Below are 19,785 nucleotides of genomic sequence, written 5' to 3' on the forward strand. Positions count from 1 at the left end.
AAAAAGGGTCTATTTTGAATGTTACTTTTTTTAGTATTACTGACAGAAGACATGAATGCATGGACCCCAATTGATGTGCACAATCAAAATCAGTTTATTGTATGGTTTGTTACACATATATAGTATCCTGATATCTATTGATTGATCTACAATTTGTACCTCAAAATGCTCTTTCTGCCAACATAAAAACTTATCTCCCCATTCCCACCCGAGGCACCTGGTACCAGGACATAACATTGGCCAGATGGCAAATTCCTTAAGTTGTTTACAGCTCTTTGTTCTTCTTCCGGGTCAGTGAGTGCCAGGGAATCTGCAGCACTCCTCTATCCCATGCAGGCCTTCTCCTCTGCTGTTGTCCTACTCTGTCCAATTTAATGAAAAAGTAGTAATTACAGACATACTGTAGGGATGGACTTAAATGAGCAAGATGGTTAGGGAATTATTTGCATATGGAATTTGCATAATATTTGCATATTATGCTTCCTTCACTGCAAGGAAGGGACTTCAAGTCCCCTCCAAGAGGGGAGGAAGAGAGGAGGTGGAAATTCCAAATTTATTTTTTAAAAAGCCCAAAGTAATCAAGGATGATTTTTTTATGGCTATACAAAACCTCAGTGCTTGCTAAGGTTTGTGGTGTTGTAGGATAGTTTATATACTATGTGAAAGGGGCTATTTGGGAAGTGCAGATCGCTGGCTACTCTTCTATGTTGCCAGCAGGTGGCAAGTAGACATGGAGGAAACACGGTTGTTTTTTTCAGAGGCATGGCTGACTCACATTTTTTGTGTAAATTCACACTAAAGACATTTAATGTCTCAGACGCTAGCACACTGTCTAGCACAGTTTCTAGAAGGGTAAAACAGTCTGTATTGGACTGTCTATTTCCTTCTAAGATTAATCTTTTTCCTTCAACTAGGTATTAAAAAAAACCACCACCTACAGAAAAGGTGCTTTCATTCATGTTTGCTGCAACTTGGATAAAAGTATCTATAACATTCTATAATATATTGTCCTCCTTCCTAGTGATACCAAATAGTGTTACAGGAATGTGAAAACTATATATATATATATATTTATGTCTACACATTTCTTGTTTCTGTTTCTATTTGGAAATTTCTGTTGAAGCGATTACAAATAGGGATTTGACTTTGTGAAAGTGAAAACAGATTCTGGCTGGCACTTGAGTAGCAAGTCCTATACTTAGTTGTTTTCAAAAGCTTTAGAAAATGCAAGGCTGAATGTTGTTATCCTGGGCTGGATGTTGTCAGAAAAGTCCACAGGATTTTTTCTCTTCACTGTGACTTCAGATCAAAGCTGATGGGAAGTGTAAGTAAATCATTAATTTCATGATTTTGTGACTATTGTATTCATGTCATCTAGGCAGATGACTTTGGTCACATTTCTAACTCTTATCATTATTCTTACACCACACAACTTTTTCCTGAGATTGATGCAAACTGGCATTCTTGCATTCTTTATTGTGCACCTGGTATGGGAAATCCCCTGAAGGAAAGAAAACCTTTCTTAAATTCTTAGTCTTTTTAAAGCCTAGCAAATCTTACAGTTCTCCCCTGGCTCTCCCAGGGGGCTGGTTTATAACTTGAATGCAAAAAAAGAGTAGCTCATGTGCAGCTCCATTTTCCACTACATCAGACATGCCTAGTAGCTGGCATTTTAGAAGTCAGATTAAGCACAGTTCATAAAAGTGTGTGTTTTCTGTCAGTGAAAAACAGAGACATGAGGTGATCAAATGTAGTCTGTTGGCTGCAGGTAGTGTAGAGGCCCAGCTGTGAAGTGCACATTAGCTCTGAAGTTCAGATGCAGACAAGGGGTGGGATGACTTCATTAGTGCTGCAATATGCAGAATCTTAACTAAATGCCAGTTAATTAGAGCTACTGGTGTACTGGCAGAGGCCAAGGCAATTCAATAGAATTGACTGGCAGAGATCCACTGCTGCTACCAGGGTGACCTGAGCAGCTTTGGGAACTTGCATGATGTGCCTCTGCTTTTGAGAGCTATGGAAACTGTGTCCTTGTAGTGGAGTCAGCATGGAAGAGTTGGCTGAGCTGCTCATCTGCTTATCTGCTGTTGGGAGTATCTCTTGGCTTGTGTTGAAAGCATGAACCATCTGGGTAAGAAGCCCTTTTTCAGGCATTGGTCAGATGGTGATAAGAAACTTGGATTTTTTGCATTAGTGGTTTTTCTTGCTTTTGTGGGGTTTTCCCTCTTACTTTTACCCTTCCACTCCTCTCACCCATCCCACAGGGCTAGGAGTGAGCAAGGGGCTTTGTGGTACTTAGCTGCCAACTGGGGTTAAACCACAAGAGTCCTCTGTAAATCAAAACAGTAATGCCCCATGCATCCACTGAGCATCTACACATTAGGAGTACAGCAGCAGATGGGATGATTAGCCATGGCTATTAGAAAAAATCATGAGCATGATGAGAAATCTCCACGCAAGAAAACAGTACTAAAAACTGAGAAAGTCAGGAGCAAAGAATATTTACAAAGACAGCCAAGTGAGGCTTCCAACATCAATGTTAAATCTGGCACAAGTGAGGTTAACATGAACTCTCCATACGGAGTTCTCGGGCACAAAGTTATGAATTCTTGCAAGAAAACTTGCAAGGTTGCCCTTTTTGTCTTGTTTGGTTTGACAATGTGGCAAATGATAGAGGAAGCATCTCCAAGACTTGGATCTCTCCCAGTTCAGATCCCTGTATAGCTGCCTCTGCATGTGCTAACTATCCCACCAAAATCTACTGTTAAGGTGGGATCATTGAAAGCAGGTAATATATCAGCTGAACCTGGCCACTGTGAGGAGAGCAATGAAATAGGCTACAGGCTTTCTTCTTTGCAAACTGGCAGATCATTTCGTATTGTAGCTGTACAGGACTGTGTGTAGTGCAATGTCATGGATAAGCATGTCTTTATGTTAAAAAGTAAAGCTTTCTTCTTGTTTCTGTACTGTAGTCCACACTCAATTTGTTAGTAATTTAAGGTTTATTTTATTTTATTTCAATTTTTTTAGTATTGCTTATCTTACTTTAGAAATGGTTTAATTGGTATGGAATGCAATTGCTATTGAAGCAACAAAGCTGGTACTCTGCTGTTTTTTCCTCCTTTTAATACTTGCTGGCATTGTCTCAAGAGATTATCACCCAGATTTAAAAGAGTTGACAATTTTTAAAATCGGGTCATTTTTTTTCAGTCAGATAATACAAATACTATCAACTAGATTGCTTGGTATCCACCTATTGATCTTTTTCAAAGGACACATTTTACAGTGCTCAGGAAGGAACTCTTTGCTTTTGGACATCTAAAAGCAGCCTTAGTGCAAGCAAACAAGGAGTCTGAAACTAGCAAAACCTGATTATAATACAGCTAGATAACCAGGGTGCAGTAAGTTAGGTATGTTCTGATTTTAGTGCTACCTACACAGTTAGACCAGTGTAGTAGAAAGCACTTGCAGATGATTCTAATTAATGATGGGCTATTTTGTCTGGCTTCTGGCCCTAAGAGAGATCACATCATTCTTGACAGGCTTGTCAAATTTATTCTCAAGACTTCTAGTAATGGTTAATGCATTAGCTTGTCAGGTAATTGATTGTAGAGTTTTTGAATTCTTTCACTAATAGAGTTTTTTTATTTCATGTAGGTCATGCTGTCTGCATTTCAAGTTCTTCTATCTGCAAATTATCCTTTTGTCTTTCATGACCTTTTCCTGTATTTGACTGTTACCATGCCTCCTCTTAGCTTTTCCATCTGTAGACTAAACACCATCGTCCCTTTCACCTTTCTGCCTTAGTCTTACTTCCCCAGATATTTCAAGTTCTTGTTGATGTCCTCAGAACATAATTTGTCCACATGCTTTTCAAATGTTGTCATGTCCAAAACAGACCAGAAGCCTCCAGCTGGAACTCACCAGTGGAGTGCATATCTGCTACCTAACCAGCTGTGTCCCATCTTGTCTAAGGGCAGAACCCTGAAATTATTTCCTTACATCCTGTTTTTTTCCCCAAATATTTCTTTTATAGAAATTCTTTTAAATGTTATTATTTTCCATGTTACTCACTTGTTGGCAAATGTATATTTATAGATATATCTCTTACATCAACCGATTCACTAATGAAAATACTAAGTGTCAATGTTCAAGGCAGAGCCCTGTTCTGTATGTCCCTCCATGCTGTCAGTGAAACATTGGTAATTAATCCCTATATACTCTTTCTCAGAAAAACAACACTAATAAGAAAACTCAGACTTGTGGCTGGCTGTTTTTGAAGCAACATGAAGCTATTTGCTGCTATTCCATCTTCTCACTTTAAATAAGCTTCTTGTTGCCACTAATTTTTTAAAATAAACATCACATTTCCATAGTGTTATGGCATATGCTTTAATTAATCTTTGTTTATTATCATATGATTTGTTAATTATAAATAAAAATTATTGCATTGCAGTTCAACATCAAAAAGCAACTTAAAGTGATAATAAGTATACAAAACAGTGTGAATAGCTGTATGGAAACTCAGTTCAGCTTTCTGTCCTTATGCAGCATGATAGGCTTTCATTACAAGGTCATGCACCATTTTTTCCAGTACCTATTCTATTTGCATATTTGTATAGAACAGCTACTCATTCAAGAGAGCATGTTCTTTTTTTCAGTGTATTTCATATATCTGGGCAATCCATCCTCTTTTATTTGCTGTGCAACATCAAAACGTAGTACCAAACAGAGACTTGTTTATGTCCTCCTTCTTGACAGGTGACAGGACCTTCTTGAGAGGTGGTGTCAGAAAATTATCTGAGTGCTCTTTAAGTACAATTTTTTTACAATACAAAGAGTGAGTCAAGATTGTCAGCACCCAGCTAACTTACTAGTATCCAGCTAGAAATGCCATGGGACATTTAGCATGTTATACTGTGGATTGCATTTGTTATTGTATGGCTCTGTAGTGACTATGAAGCGTCAACCTTCCTGTCAAAGGATGACAAGTGTTTTGATTCAGAGCCCTGCAAGCACACATCATGCAGCTATGAGCTGCCAAAATTCATGAAGGGATCATATGGGAGCCGTGAGGCAGAGGCTGCCACTGTGTCTAACTCTGTGTCACCCTTTGGCAGCCCTTGTTATAAAACCATCTGTTCTTCCTCTCATTCCTCAGTCTTCTGTTTCATTCACATCTTTCAAGCTCTCCATGGTCAAGGCTGGGTTTCTACAAACAAGAGCTTTCCTTGACCTGCAGCCCTGATCAGCTCCAAAGGCACTGCTCTGAAGTTCCCCCTCTCCAACTGATAAGGAGGAATGAGTCAAAGGGAGAAAATTGTCTAAGATCACAGTATATACCACTCCTTTTCCATTATTCATCATAAGGAGGTGAGTTAATGAAAAAATGTCATACCTCCCAAGTATGTGTCCTAACTTTGAACTACTGGCTCTGACACTCAGCTTTCTTTTAACTAAGTTAATTTTAAAATAGCCTTTTCAAAAACTCTAAGCATGCTGGGGAAAAAAAAAAAAAAAAGTAACTCTGTGGCTGGCCCTATGTCCCTTTCACACACAAATCTTCTCTCTGGCTTACATATTTGGATCCTGAACAAATGTTCAGAGGGACAGCAAAAGCCGAACCAGGGAAATCTCTGTCAAATCTCAAGACTCTGAAATGCTCTGGTTCATCTGTGATTTACAGCAGTGATGTAAACAGGATTTGTTTTAATATGGACTAGAGGGACAACATTGTTGTACTCCTGCTCATGTTTTCCAATATTTGGGAGTCTTTTTTATTCTCAGGTGGGAAAAATACCTCAGTGATGCCAACAATTTATCAGCAATTGAGAATAAAGTTTTTGTTAAGTGTCAGTAACCTTTGTTACTGTATTGCACTGTGACCTACAGTTAGGTCTACAGTTATCAACTAGTAGGCAGCATGTAAGTTGGTTTGGAACTAAATCTATTGCAGTTTTATGAAACCCAGTTGAGCATCTGCGGTTGGGCTGGTATTAATTAAGGGAGAGCACGATGCAAATGTAGAGAGTATAAAGGGACCAGCAAAAGAGGAGGAACTATCTCAGAGGGAGGAACTAAGGCAATAAGGGAAAAGTGTGCCTGTAATAACTGCTGCTGAGAATGTTGTCTCAGAACACTGACAGCAGGACTGTGTTGGCCAAGTTTTACTCCAGGTGATGACTGTCAGTTTGCTGTATGCAGGGAAGAGCTGTGCCTGAAAAGGTGGGGCCTGAAAGTAGTTACAAGGAGTCGATTTTCTTCTGCAACCACCTGTATATAAAACATGTCAGTTCCATTTCTTACGCTTTATACAAAGCAAGGCAGATACATGTAAGGAGGTGGAAGTTTCAACTGTTCTGAGATAGTAATCATAGAATCATAGAATTGGCTGGGTTGGAAGGGACCTCAGAGATCATCAAGTCTGACCCCTGAACCACCGTTGCGGTTGCTAGACCATGGCACTGAGTGCCACATCCAGTCTCCCTTTAAATATCTCCAGGGACGGAGAATCCACTGCTTCCCTGGGCAGCCCATTCCAATGCCTGATCACCCTCTACATAAAGAAATTCTTTCCAATATTCAACCTAAACCTCCCCCGGCACAACTTGAGACCGTGCACTCTTGTCTTCCTGAGAGCTGCCTGGGAAAAGAGACCAACTCCCACCTGGCTACACCCTCCTTTCAGGTAGTTGTAGAGAGTGATGAGGTCTCCTCTGAGCCTCCTCTTCTTCAGGCTGAACAGCTCCAGCTCCCTCAGCCTTTCCTCACAGGATCTGTGCTCGAGTCCTTTCACCAGCCTGGTTGCCCTCCTTTGGACCTGCTCCAGGACCCTGATATCCTTCCTAAATGAGGTCATGTAATGAATTAAACCAAGGTGAATTTGTTTAATGGGAACATTGCCTGGCAGAAATTTTTTAAATGGGAGTAAGTGAGGTATGGCTATCCTAGAAATGCTGGCCAGGCCTTCAGAAAAGTTGTAAAGGCTTGATTATGGATTATGAAGGAGGTTTCTCCAGCAAAGAGAAGATTTTCCCTATGCACATTCATTGCTGTCTGTGGCATTCTGCTAATCCTTTATGTTCACATGTGTGATTACATAATTTTCTTCCATCATCTAAAATGCCTATTGCAAAAAGCCCTTTAGTAGAGGAGGATGTTCCAAGTATTATTTGTCTTCTGTGTGTTTCCTTTCCAGCTGGACCAATTCAGAGAACAATGACTCCAATACTTTAACGAGGTTACACAGAACCATTGTATTAAATTCTGTATTCATATTCCTTTTATTTGTATTTGTATTTTATTGTACTTGCTATTCAGGATTTATAACTTAATTAAGAACCTTGGGGTTTTTTTGCTGTTCACTATTATCTGAAGAAACCTAGTTACAGAGAACAGTGTAGCAAGGAGTAAATGACAGACATATTTACCTGTTTGTTACTGATTTGAAATAATGTAAGAATGAAATAATGGTAATGTAAGAATTATATGTCAGAAATTAATGCCATAAAATATGAATAGACATAGCTCTATATTTTGCATATAGGAATATTTTATTCATTCTATTAATTTACAAAGCTATCTTTGTACCCCAGTGCCATCTATCAAATTCCAAAACGTGTATACTATGGCAAATCGATTGGATGAGAAATTCCCCCAATTACAGTACCTCTATCCACGCGTGAACACTAGATGGCACTAACACACAGGCGCTGTAGCGTGGGAAGACACAGGTTTAAATTTCTCGAGGTTGGTGTACTTCAGTGGAGCACCACTGAAGCATAAACCGATGTCCTGTAGGTATATTGTGTGAAAAAAGTAAGGTTGTCACAGGAATTACATAAAGTAAATGACATGACTGAGCAGTCACTTGAGCTGATATAAGAAATCAGCACTATTAGAGATTAAGTGGCAGAATATTATATTAAGCGACAAGGCCTGGCAAGAAAGTCCCTCTGCAGTCAGAGGGGCTTCAGCTTTCCCTCTTCCACTTGTTCATGCTGCTTTGCAGAAAGGAAATCTCTAAAATTCATTTCCTCTCTCCCCATTCACAGCTGTGATCCGTGAGTGCAGCTGTAGTGCCAGAGTTGACCAGAGGTAAAAACATCAACTTCCACAGCATTTAATGCCCTTCTACTTCTGTCTGACCAAACACAAACTCTCAGGCTGATACAGGGGACACACCACTGGCATTTAGGATAAGTCTGAGTCAGAAGTCAAGATTATAACAAGCCTTTAATAAAAAACATATTGAGGGAACTCCAGAAGAATGAAGAGGAAGGGACTTGGGCTGCAAATGCAGGCTCTCAAACTGTGCCTGACCCAGGGTGATTCACATACTTCAGAAGGACTTTTAGAGAGCCAGTTACTCTCGTGATGGAATGAAAGTGTAATAGCCTGTGCTGTGCAAAAGGATCACTGCAGATTATCCAGTCTATTATTCTGGTTTTTAAAATTATGAAGAAATACTTGTATTCCAACTGCAAAAGCAAGTGCTCAGAGGTTAGGAAAATCAATATATCAGATTAACTATGTTTCAGCGTATTCTGTGCACTATATAAAGCAAGGATCCTTTGAGACAAAATGGTGGGAATTCATGTAGTTAAAAAATAAAGCCCATGCACAAGATAGCCCAATTGTGGCTGCAACAAGCTTTTCAGCACGGGATTTACTCATGTAAATTCTTTTCTAGATGTAATTTTATATACAATATGAAAAAAAAAAATTTAAAAGGTCAAGGATGATCTGTTGCTTGCACAGGAATGCTGAGGGGCTCACTGAAAGGGACAGAAAAGGGCTTTGTGGGACAGAACTGTCCCACGGCCACTGTGGCCCCACGTGAGTCCATCTGCCAGAGCGCGGGTGAAGCCGAGAAGAGAGCCTGGGTCCTTCCCTCATCCCTGTGCTCCTTCCTCCCCTCCGGGCTCTTCCCTCATCCCTGTGCTCCTTTCTCCTGTCCTGGCCCTTCCCTCATTCCTGTGCTCCTTCCTCCCCTCCGGGCTCTTCCCTCATCCCTGTGCTCCTTTCTCCTATCCGGGCCCTTCCGCTGGGTTTCCCCGTAGTGCCAGAGACGCTGTGTGACCGCCTCAAGTTACGGGGCGGCTGCTGAAATAGCAGGTTTAGTTTCTTTACTTAATCCCTTCAGGTAAAAAAATTCAGATTTTTTTTGCGGGTGGCATTACGCTCATTTTATTTCCCTTACTGTAATTTTCTCACATTGACGCGAATCGCTTCAACCCCACATCCAACTTTCTCTGTTTAGATCTCATCTTAAAACTCTCGGAATGATGCTGTCAATACGAGAATTTCAGAAAAACTCAGTTAGCAGCACCTCCCCAACACACTCTCCCGCGCTCACGGAGACCTGAGCCCGAACCCCGAGGTGGGGGGGGGATTGGATCGGGAACCGGACTTCGGGAGAGCTCCGTCCGCCCCACGCCTTCTGCTGGGCGCCGCACTCAAGATGGCGCGTCCCCCGCCTCCCTCTCCATCCCCGCCCTCCTGGTGGTGACTTCCGGAGGGAGAGGGCGTCCGTCCCATGGTAACTGCGCCACGGTGGAGACGCTGCCGTAGCTGGGGCTGCTCGTTTCCTTCCGCCACCCGGGCCATAACCACGGGCAGCAGCCTCCCGGGCCCTGCCGCCGGCAGTCGCTAGGTACGTGCCGCCGCCTGGAGCGCCAGCGGCTTTTCTCGACCGCCCGCCCCCGGTCGTGAGGTGAGAGGACCCTGCCGGGGCGGGCGGGCGGGCGGGCCCCGCGGGGCAGTTTCTCCGCGCCGCTGAGGTGTGCGGGCCCCGCGGCGGGAGGGTGGTACCGGCAGCGTCAAAGCGCAGCCGGCTCCGGCGGGTACCCCTAAGCCCTGCGCGGGCGGCGACGGGGCCCCTCGGCGCGGGGTAGCAGGCAACCCTCCCGCCGGGCTGGTTGCCAGGACGGCTCCCCGAGTCTCCAAGCCCTCAGGGGCGGCGGGTGCGGCGCGGGCTCCCCGTCCCGTGTGAGCGGCGCCTTCCCCCGCCAGTGCCCTTGAGTAGGTCGGGCTGGCGGCTCGGGGGAGGTGGCGGTGCCCCCCATCTCCTCCAGCTGCTCAGTGGAGGGAGTGAACCCTCTGACCGGAGCAGCGATACTGAGGGTGGGCGGGCCCGGCGCTGGGGGCAGGTGGGGGGCGTTGTGTGTGTGTGTGTGTATATATATATATATCTGTCTGTATGTGTGCATATATATCTGTCTGTGTGTGTGTGTGCGTCTGCCTGTGTGCACCCTGGGCCCCCGTACCTGGTGTTATGGCGGCCCCTGCCCCGGGGCGGAGGTGTTCAGGCTGTCATAAGTTGCCCTTTTTCAGCCGCTGGGCAACCTGCGATGCCCTTGTGTCTTCTGAAGCTTGTCTTAAAACATGATGTAAAAATGAACTAATTGTTTTCCGTTCACTTCTGGGTTTCTGTGTTTTAGTTAAGATGGTCAGGGAGCCTAACTTTTTTTGTTCATTATGGACTTAAGTTTGATTACCCTTTCCTGTGCTTTTGTTCTTTGTTCAGATGTACTCTGCTTGTAGCTGCCTAGTTTGTTAGGAACAGAGACTCTGCACAGAAATAAGGTTTGCAGGCACCGGTTTACCAAAGGGTACTCAACATGGCACCCTTTGTCCTGGAGCAGCTAAGATCCCGTAACTCCTGACTTATGTCTGCACAACTGCTGTTCTGATAAGCTGTTTTAGTGTTGCTTCCAGCGGAGGTGGCAAACGCTGGAGGTGTACTGGAGAGAGCTCTAAGGCTCCGTCCAGAAATGTATATGTTGTGTGCTTATGAGCCCAAGCCTCTTCAGTTTGTGGATCCAGTGCAAATAAGCAGTTTATCGTGTTATCAGTGACGGCATCTGCAGCCATCACTGTGCTCTGCTTACAGAATGGGTTAGCTCCCACATGCTCCCAGTTTAGGTCACCTGGTGGTTTCTTTCCATCTTCCTTGTAGTAGAGGAGGAGATGGTATTACAAGTTTAATTGAAAACACTCCTATGAGTAAGGCAATAGGACATCCCATCTGTTTTTTGCAGCCTCTGGATATGATTGAAAAATATGCTTTTAAAGAATAGTTCATGTTGTATGTCAGCAAATGACAGCCATCTCTTTTCAGAAGAGGGATGAAGACTTATAGTTCATGTATCTGTAATGTGTATTTTAAATGAAAAAAAAATTGCGCAATCAGAATTGCAGATAGCTTGTTATAGAATATCTGACTTAAACCTGTAAAATAGTAACCAATACTTAGGAAAAGGCATGCAAATTGTCAGTGGGCTTATACGTGCTCAACTTCAGAGGGGTTGACTGGTGGAACTGTAGGTGTGAGAAAGCAGCTGGGACAGATACTGCCTGGGTGGAATGGAGGATTTCCTAATTGGTAAAGGCATAAGAGCCTAAAGCAAGCAGCTTGCAGTGATGGAGGTGGAAAAGATTAATTGGGACCTGATACTGTGGTGTTGCAAAATATGGAAGACTGCATTAGGATCTGAGACTTCGTTGCATAACACAGGAGGGTGGGTGTTTTGTTGTTTTGTTTTCTCCCCCCCACACCCTTTTTTTGCGGGTATTGTGTGTCAATGTTGGGTTTTTCCATGTAAAGAGTGGTACCTTTGGCTCCCTTTGATTGCCTACCCTTGCTCAGTAATGCAGGAGAGGCATGACTTCAGGATGAAGCGTGTTCTCTATATTTTAGCAGCATTGCTAAACAACATTGCTGATACAGTAGGGTTTTTTTTTCCTTACTCCTTTCCAAATCTACTACCATTGCAGATTCCCAGCTCTTTTGGGGAATGCCATCTGGAGCTATTTTTGACTGATCAGAGAATTACTGTAACAGGAACAAAAGACATTGGTGGGGGGAGCAGTCCCAAGGGGTGTTGAGAAGAAAGAAATGGAATTCAGATTAGTAGCCTCCAAAAAACCTTGCTGTAGAAGAGGTGAAAAATAAGACTATAAAATAACAAAGGTAAAAAGAACATGTGAAAACACTTGGTTCTTGTAATGTTGCTGCTAACCATGAGGAGGCATTTGAATGGCTTTCACAGTAATGTTTCTCATATGTTGAGCATAGATTTGAGCAGTAAGCTTTTCCTCTAAACTTTTAACAGAGATGGTTGATTTATTAGCTTTGACAGAAGTATAGAATTACTTTCAAACTTTGAAATATATAATAAGCATTTCAGATAATTAGCAAGCCTACAGCTATCTTTCTTTAAACTCAACAATGGCATTAATTTGGTTTGGTAACTATGGCTATTTTCTTGTTCAGCAACCATATGGTATTTCTGAGTTTAGTGTGACTTCCTGTGAGCAGTTTTTACAAAGTCAGCTAGGCTTAGGTGTGAAGTGCAGCAAAAATTAAAGTGCTATGGGAAGGTGTGGAAATGTTCTTATATTAAAAAAAAAAAAAAAAAAAAAAAGTAATTTTTCTGCCCTAAAAAAGCAGGTTGCTTTCACTTTGGTGTAAAAGTGGATTGTAGCCTCTAAATCATACACTCAGTGAGCCCGTAATGCTAAAATAGGCAAAACTTTGCAATTTTGACACTGATTCTTACAAATAACTACTAACAGTTCAATTACTTTTTTTATTGTAAGCAAAATACTTTCTAGCTTTGCTGTAAAGATGAGATGCCTGTTACAGAAACTTACCCTCTTTAAGGGGGTCTCTTCTTCAGGTGTGATGCAGTAATGTTGGTGCATGTATCTTGACATGAATAGAACAGCCACATGAAATTTCTGTCTGAATTCTGATTTTTGAGGCTTGCAGTAATCCAAGTGTGAATTACATTTGTAGCATAATTTTCAGAACATCAAATCCAGCAAGCCAAGAGCTTTTGAGAAATGTTCTGGGTATCAAGGAGCACACTTTTCAGCTGACCTGGTGAAAGCTGGCATAACAGAAAGGATTCTTTGGCTGGGAAGCCAAGATGTTTGTGAAGCAATTTTATAATGTTGGAAAGAGAGTGTTTGTTGTTCTTTTGGGGTTGTTTTTTTTTGTTGTTGTTGTTTTTTAGCTACCCTTTACTTTCTGCTTATTAGTAGCAATTTAAATTGTTCCATGGGAGATTCTCCAGCATATAATATTAACAGAAATTAATCTGGCTGGAAGAGTTGTGGGAAAGAACTGGTGTGGGTGGTGGACCAGGAAGGAAAAGATCTAAAAGTGGAAGAGATTGGGCCAGGTGAGTTCAGCAAATAAAAGCAAGGGAAGAGGTGTTAGGAAATGGAATGAGGTGAAACCAGGCGTCCTGGGAGACTAAAGGTTGTTGGCAGTGATGTAGAGTAGCATAGATCTTGCAAGAATGAAGTTTTCGGGGAGGAGGGTGGCACTGGGGAGAGGCAGTGGGAGGAACTGGTTGGCACATAGGCAGGGAAGTGCCACTTGAAATTAAGTAGAAATACATCTAAAAGGAGTGAAAGGAATCAGAATTAGTGACTGTAAGGTGCATAGTCTTGGAGTGTGTGGATGAAGGTGAGAACAGGGGCATGCCAACTGCTCCCTGTGAAGGGGAACTTAAGTGCTGAGGTGGTGAACTGAGGGACTTGTGGTGTGGAGACATCTTAAGGCATCTGGGCCAAAATGAGAGCAGCAGTGTGGGTACCCTCAAGAGGGATGTGGTAAGGTGCCATGCTGGTTTGGAGTGGTGGTCACAGTGTGTTCAGTTTACAGAAGCTGAGAGAAACACTCTTTCGGGTCTCCCTGTTCTTACTCCTTCCCCCATTTTACCCTCTATGGTACAGGTAAAAAAATTGCTTTCTGGTAGGTTGGCATAGTCAACATGGAATTGGAATGTTAGCTTTCTGCATTCAAGTCTCTGAAGAAAGATTTTTCTGTGTATCTTAATCCATAACATTGTTTTGATAAAAATAGACAAACACAGCATGATAAAGCTACCCTTGTGCTGTCTGTAATACAACATAACTCTTATGCCATGTAGTACAAATTAATAAAAATACCATATTGAGCCCTACTATTAGCAAATGGCTGCTGTGTTTGTCTTTCCTTGCAGATAAAAATGGAAAGGAGAGAGTTTTGGCTTTAATAGGATGAAATGTTTCCCTTGTTGTCTGAAAACACACTGCTGTCTGAAGCATGCAGTAGGGCTTTCTTGTGCAGAGCCATAATGTTTAGAAATTAAGTATTTTTAGTTCCAGATTGTGAAGAATTTCTGATCCCCTTGAGCTTTTAATTCTTCATCTCTGTCTCTATGTAACCAGTGGTTGGTTTGAGGGCTGTAAACAGCCTTGTTTTTGGCTTAGACAATTACAGAGTATTATGCTACATAGTTTGACTATGTAAGTAAGCTAAAATATTTTCTTTTATACATATGCGGTTCAAAATAATAGTGTAAAGCTGAAGGGAATTTTTGCCTCTTGGAATAAACTTTACTGCAGTCTGGAACATATGTTCTCACTTATTGTCTATAGCTTCTTTAGTACCATAAAAACTACAGCAGGTATTGCAATAATTCAGTAACGTAATCTTAACCCTTTGAAGCTAAATCACGTGAAATGCATGTCATGCAGATACTTTTATTAAAACATAATGGAATTAAAATGAAAATCAGTATTAAAACTAAAATGAAATCGTTAGTATAATTTAGAACTCACTTTTGTTACAGTAAAGTCTAAGATCCTGAATAGTCCTAGATTTTTGTTTGAGCCTGAATTCGTCATCACGTATTTTCTTTGGCAGTGCAACTTTACAAAATGAAAAATCAATATTTGTGTCAAGAGTTTTGGAGTATAGTATTTGTAATGTATCCTTGTGTAAAAATGTTTGTACATTAAGTCAGCTGAAGAAAGTAGTGTTGTGGATGACTGAACTGTAACTGGCTGTTTTTGTGTAACTGCTTAACTGTTGTATCAGGATACTGTTTTTCTCTGCCTAACTTGGTGTCAAGCAAACCTAGTTTAAGATCTGTTGCAAACACAGTATTTTGCAAGTTGTTTTCTGTTAAAAAATGGTAGAGATGGCATTAGTAGGAAAACAATTACTTGCTTTGTAAGTAATGCTGTTGGGGTAATAAGTATATTGATTTGGTTGGACAGTGCAAGCTCTAGACAGATTTTATTTTTCCAACTGCCTTTCCGTGAGAGGGTCATATGGCTGTTTGTTATTGCCTTGGATATGGTTGAGTTACAGAAACCAAACTGATTTCTTGGAAAATTGAGAGGTTTTAAAATTACTTATTTGAAAATAGATTTTGGTCACTGATGTGTGACGGTGAATGGGTGGGGGGTGGGTTTGGCCCTGTCTTAGCTTCTCAAAATCTGTTACTTTGCAAAGCTCTTTAACTTCTCTTTGTTATGGCTTTACCTAGAACATATACAATAAAGAGGTTATTGACTTTCAGAAATGTATGAATTTCTAATATTTTTTTAACTCACTAGGCAGGAGAAACTAGCATCTGTTTGCTTTTGCCAGATATGTTTTTGTTTAAACTTTCCTCTGAACCACAAAGGAGATTTTGAATATACTGTTGAATTCCCTGCTGCATTTAGAACTTAATCTTCTAAAGCTGTAAAAACCCACAAACTGAAGCTGCAATAATGGGATTATCATACACTGATGCTTCTTCCTGCTTTTGAGGTCCAACAATAATTACCAGAGCTCCCTCTTTCCTACCCTATTTCAGGTATTTCAGGATTGCCTTTTCCATTTCATGGAATGGTCTGGTGGTCACTGCTTTAGTGTCAGAGATTGCAAGTTAAAATTAAGTGAAGTGGTAGAAGTGGGTCTGAATGATATCCCAATATTATTATACTTCTTTGCTCTTCAAGGCTTGATGCCCAGAAACAGAAGTATAGGAACTTTACTTGAGTAAGGAAATCAATAAATAACGCTTTATAAAGGTGCAAATTTAAAAAGTGGAGAAAATTCAAACAAGGTTATTTTGTTTCACCTGGTTCCTCATTTCAGAACCATTATCAGTTTCCATATAGGAAGATAAAGCTCTCTAAAGAAGTGGAGGATCCAAGCCAGTACCTGTATGTTAGAGGAGCAAGTAGAAAAGAACCACTAGAAAGCTAGAGACCAATAGCAAAAAGAGTGCAACAAATATGGAACATTTGGTAAGCTCTTCAAGGAAAAAGTACAAAGTTGTTAAATAAACATAAATCTAGAACTTCTCAAAACAAAACTCATAAGCATTCAAAACTTTTGATGTGGTATCTGGTCTTCTTGGGGAGGAGGAAGTATGTTCTTAATTTAATGAGCTAACAAGCTAATGATTTTGTCTATATGAAAAGTGAGGAAGTGTTACTCTACCTCAGAGTTGGTGAAAAACCTTAAATCACTTTGTGGATCACTGTCAGACCAGAGGACGTCTAGACCGAATACTCTATGCACAGTTTTGTCAATAGTTTTAACTTAAGTGAAACATTAGGTCTGTACAGTATTAGCATATGGTACCAAGCTAGGAATTCTTGCAAGTGTGCTAGAAAACATGGTTATGGTTCAGAGTTATTTGAAAAAAGGGAAGAAAAGCAGTCTGAGAAAGAATATGCCTTTTGGATAAGGACAAGACAAGATCCTCCATTTATTTATCATCTCTGTACAAGTAGACAGTGGAGAGGAGTACAAGGAGTTTTGTGCAAAGGATCTGGGGACGTTGCAGTTAAACTAGGTGTGATTGTGTTAACATGGGTGTTGGAAACAAATCAGATGTACTCTGATACATTAGCAGGGTAACTTTCCATAAATTGTGTGATAGTCCTTCATTCTAGGCTTAGGCATTTCAGCTCAGGAATAGTTAGAGTACTTTGTCTTTACTTTCCTCTGTGCTTTCAAATTCTTTAAAATACTCACAGAAGGATTTAAACCTTTTTCCTTAAAGAACGGAAGGCTATAGGAAGAAGAGAGTTTTCATCAAGTGAGATATAAACAAGAAAAGAGGAGAGTATTTTATACTTTCACCACTCTGATGACAGAACCACTGGCAATATACTTAAATTGCAAAAAGGATGGTGTAAATACACAATAGAAAAAAACTGTGAGCCTGGGACAGATTGCTTGTCAAGACTGTAGTATTTCCAGTTTTAGAGTGACTTGTGAAGGCACATATTAACTATGTCTAGACTGCTATTCTCATCCAATCCTGAGAAGGTGTGTTGAGCTTTCCAACCATTATTTTGTAGTATTAGAAAATCCTGGCAGGGTTTCTAGAAAGCAGGGTCATACGAATTAAAGAAGTATCAGAGTGGTTAATAGCACTGAGCCCATGGTAATGACTATTATCATTGTGTGCTAATGGATCTTGCTCTCAAAATCACACATCTGTGCTCCCTCATTTCCAATCTGTGCTCTTCAAAGAAAAGTCATACTGCATTGGGGAGGAAAGGGAAAATAGTTATTTAAGTCTTATGGCTTGCTTCCATTTCATGACTGTAAATATCTTTCAGTTGATCTACTAAGTGAATACTGGTGGCTACAAACTTTCAGAATCATCTTTCTTGCCCAACTTATGTAAAATTGCTCTAGGGACGAGGGAGAAATTAGAGTCTTCAGACACCATGGTAAGTTTGATCTCAGATTCTGAGATTTTTAGACTACTTTGCTCAATATTCTAAGTTAGAATCAAGATATAAAACAAACCACTCATTAGCAGATACCAGTCTTTATTTTGCATGCACTTTTTCCCATAGCTGGCAATTAAGATGTGTGAATAAGAGGCAATGTAGTCGGGAAGCAGGATCTTGAGCCTCCAAGACAAAGCTGTCAGTACCTTAATCTTAGATATGATGTTGAGTTATGACTTGCTGAAGGGCATATTTAATTTCTGGCCCTGTTTTCCACACACAGAATGTAATGCTGGAGGGATTAATTTTTGTCTACAGATACAGAGATGAAAACTCTCAGGCATTTTTTCTTTCTGCATTAACAGTTGGTAATTAAGCCCAAGTATTCTTGGATTCTTAGGTTGTGTTTGACTTCTGCTACAGTATCTTCAAGTTAAAAAACAACCATTCAGAATTTTGGTGGGTAAAAACACCTATACAGTAGGACTTACTGTGGTATTTTCTCTAGTGTTTATATATGGAAAATACTGCCTCTTGCTTTCTTCTTTTGATTTTTTTTTTTCCTCCCCACTACTGTTGAAGATGGCTCCTGTGTCCAACATCAGGTGTACAGTGTAGTTCATGACTTAGAATTGCACAGAACGGTTGCAGAATTTAAACTTTATTGGAATCCCAAATCTGTTTCCTACCTAGTTTTTCTAAGTGAGGAGGCTGCATCATTATGAATTGATTTGACTCTTAGCCTTGTTTTAGCAATACATCTGTCCTATACATTTCTTTCTTAATTTGAGTTTAAGAGGCTTGGGGCAATGCTAGTATGATGTCATTCATTCTGGATTGACAGACCAGCAGTGTTGAAGAGTGAGAGGGTGTGTGGAGTCTTTAGAGCAATGAAATAGCTTTTTTATAACTGATAGCATCAGACTGAAATCCCTGCAGGCTGTTTTCTGCAGGTGCAGGTTTTAAGCTAGGCCTCCACTGACGTTTACATTTAAATTTATTATTACGGTGTTACCCTGCAGGGTTTATAGTTCCTTCAGTGAATTCTCTGTGAAAGAATTGGCATAATTTCTTAAAATGTTTTGTTGAGTACCTGTTTCCACAGCATATGTTGCCATGGATATGTCAGGTTCTTAATGTTTGTTTACAGAGGAATGTAGTATGGAAGGTTCTCACTAGCTATTTTAAAATGAGTGTACTGGATCTCCATAATTCTGTTCTCACTGGGAGTTAATTGGCTGGTGAACACAAGTTCTGCTGTCTGCTTTGAAAATTAATTAAGTTCACTTTGGAATGATTTAATGTAGAAATGTTCATGTGTGTATCTTTACTTTGCACTAGCTTGTCAATTGTCAGGTTCCTTTTTTTCTTCTTTGGTAAAATGAGCCTGCTGATTTTGATTGCCCTGCAGTACTTTGGAGTCCTGTCAATCAGCATTTTAATAGGCAAAAAATGTACATACATTATTGCAGTGCCCAGTACCTGAAGAAGGTATTGGCCTTGTCACTGCAATACCTGCTGTATTTCATACACCTTCATTATGGGAGGAAAGGCCATAGACTTCCTGTAAGAAAAGGGAACAGTGAATTTTGCCTGGCTAGGAGCTGGTGGGACAAGGAAACGAAGCCATAAAACTCCAGCATGCATAGATGAAATTTTCAGCAGAGGCTACTTCCATAATACAACACCTGAAGTATGTTTCTGGTCAGTTCACAAAGTTGAATATGGAAAGTGGAGGACTAGTAAAGAAGAAAAATATTTCTTAGAGAAGCAGCTCTATAAACCATACATGACCACTTTTAATGTGGCAAAAGAAACAATAGACAGCAGTTTTCTCGGTAAAATTGAGCCTTGTGTACAAGCAGAGCTAAATTTAGTTACAGAAGTCCACAGCCACAGTGGCTCTGTCCCTTTCTGTTTCATGATTGAAGATGGGTTTCTTGAGACAGTGAGAAGCCTGGGTGTGATCTTCTAGCTGTGTAGCACAGTGCTGTGTATGAGTTGCTTCCCATAATAGCTCTACTGTCAATCTTATTTTAAAGTTCTCTCACATGTAAAGCATATTTTGAGAAAAGTGTGATCATTTTATGTCTTGTGTGTTCCCCAAACCTGAAATGTCTGTATGAAGGTGTGTCTTCTGTGTTTTAAAATGCGTAAATATAGTACCCTCAGTGTGCTAATTTTAGTGCGGTACCTCTGATCTGAGCTTCCAAATGGAGGTAACAAGGTGTTCTATGGGTTTAAAATCCATAGTTG

General features: G+C 40.7%; 1 protein-coding gene across 1 annotated transcript in view; it reads left to right on the forward strand.

Moving 5' to 3' along the window:
* Positions 1 to 9,492: 9,492 nt before the first annotated feature.
* Positions 9,493 to 19,785, forward strand: part of DISP1 (dispatched RND transporter family member 1) — a 94,575-nt gene continuing 84,282 nt past the window's right edge. Inside the window, 1 exon segment of the mRNA XM_030448539.1 lies at positions 9,493 to 9,655. The gene's annotated coding sequence lies outside the window, so the exon portion shown is untranslated.

Source organism: Calypte anna, chromosome 3 (assembly GCF_003957555.1).
Source record: "Calypte anna isolate BGI_N300 chromosome 3, bCalAnn1_v1.p, whole genome shotgun sequence".
Taxonomy (NCBI): domain Eukaryota; kingdom Metazoa; phylum Chordata; class Aves; order Apodiformes; family Trochilidae; genus Calypte; species Calypte anna.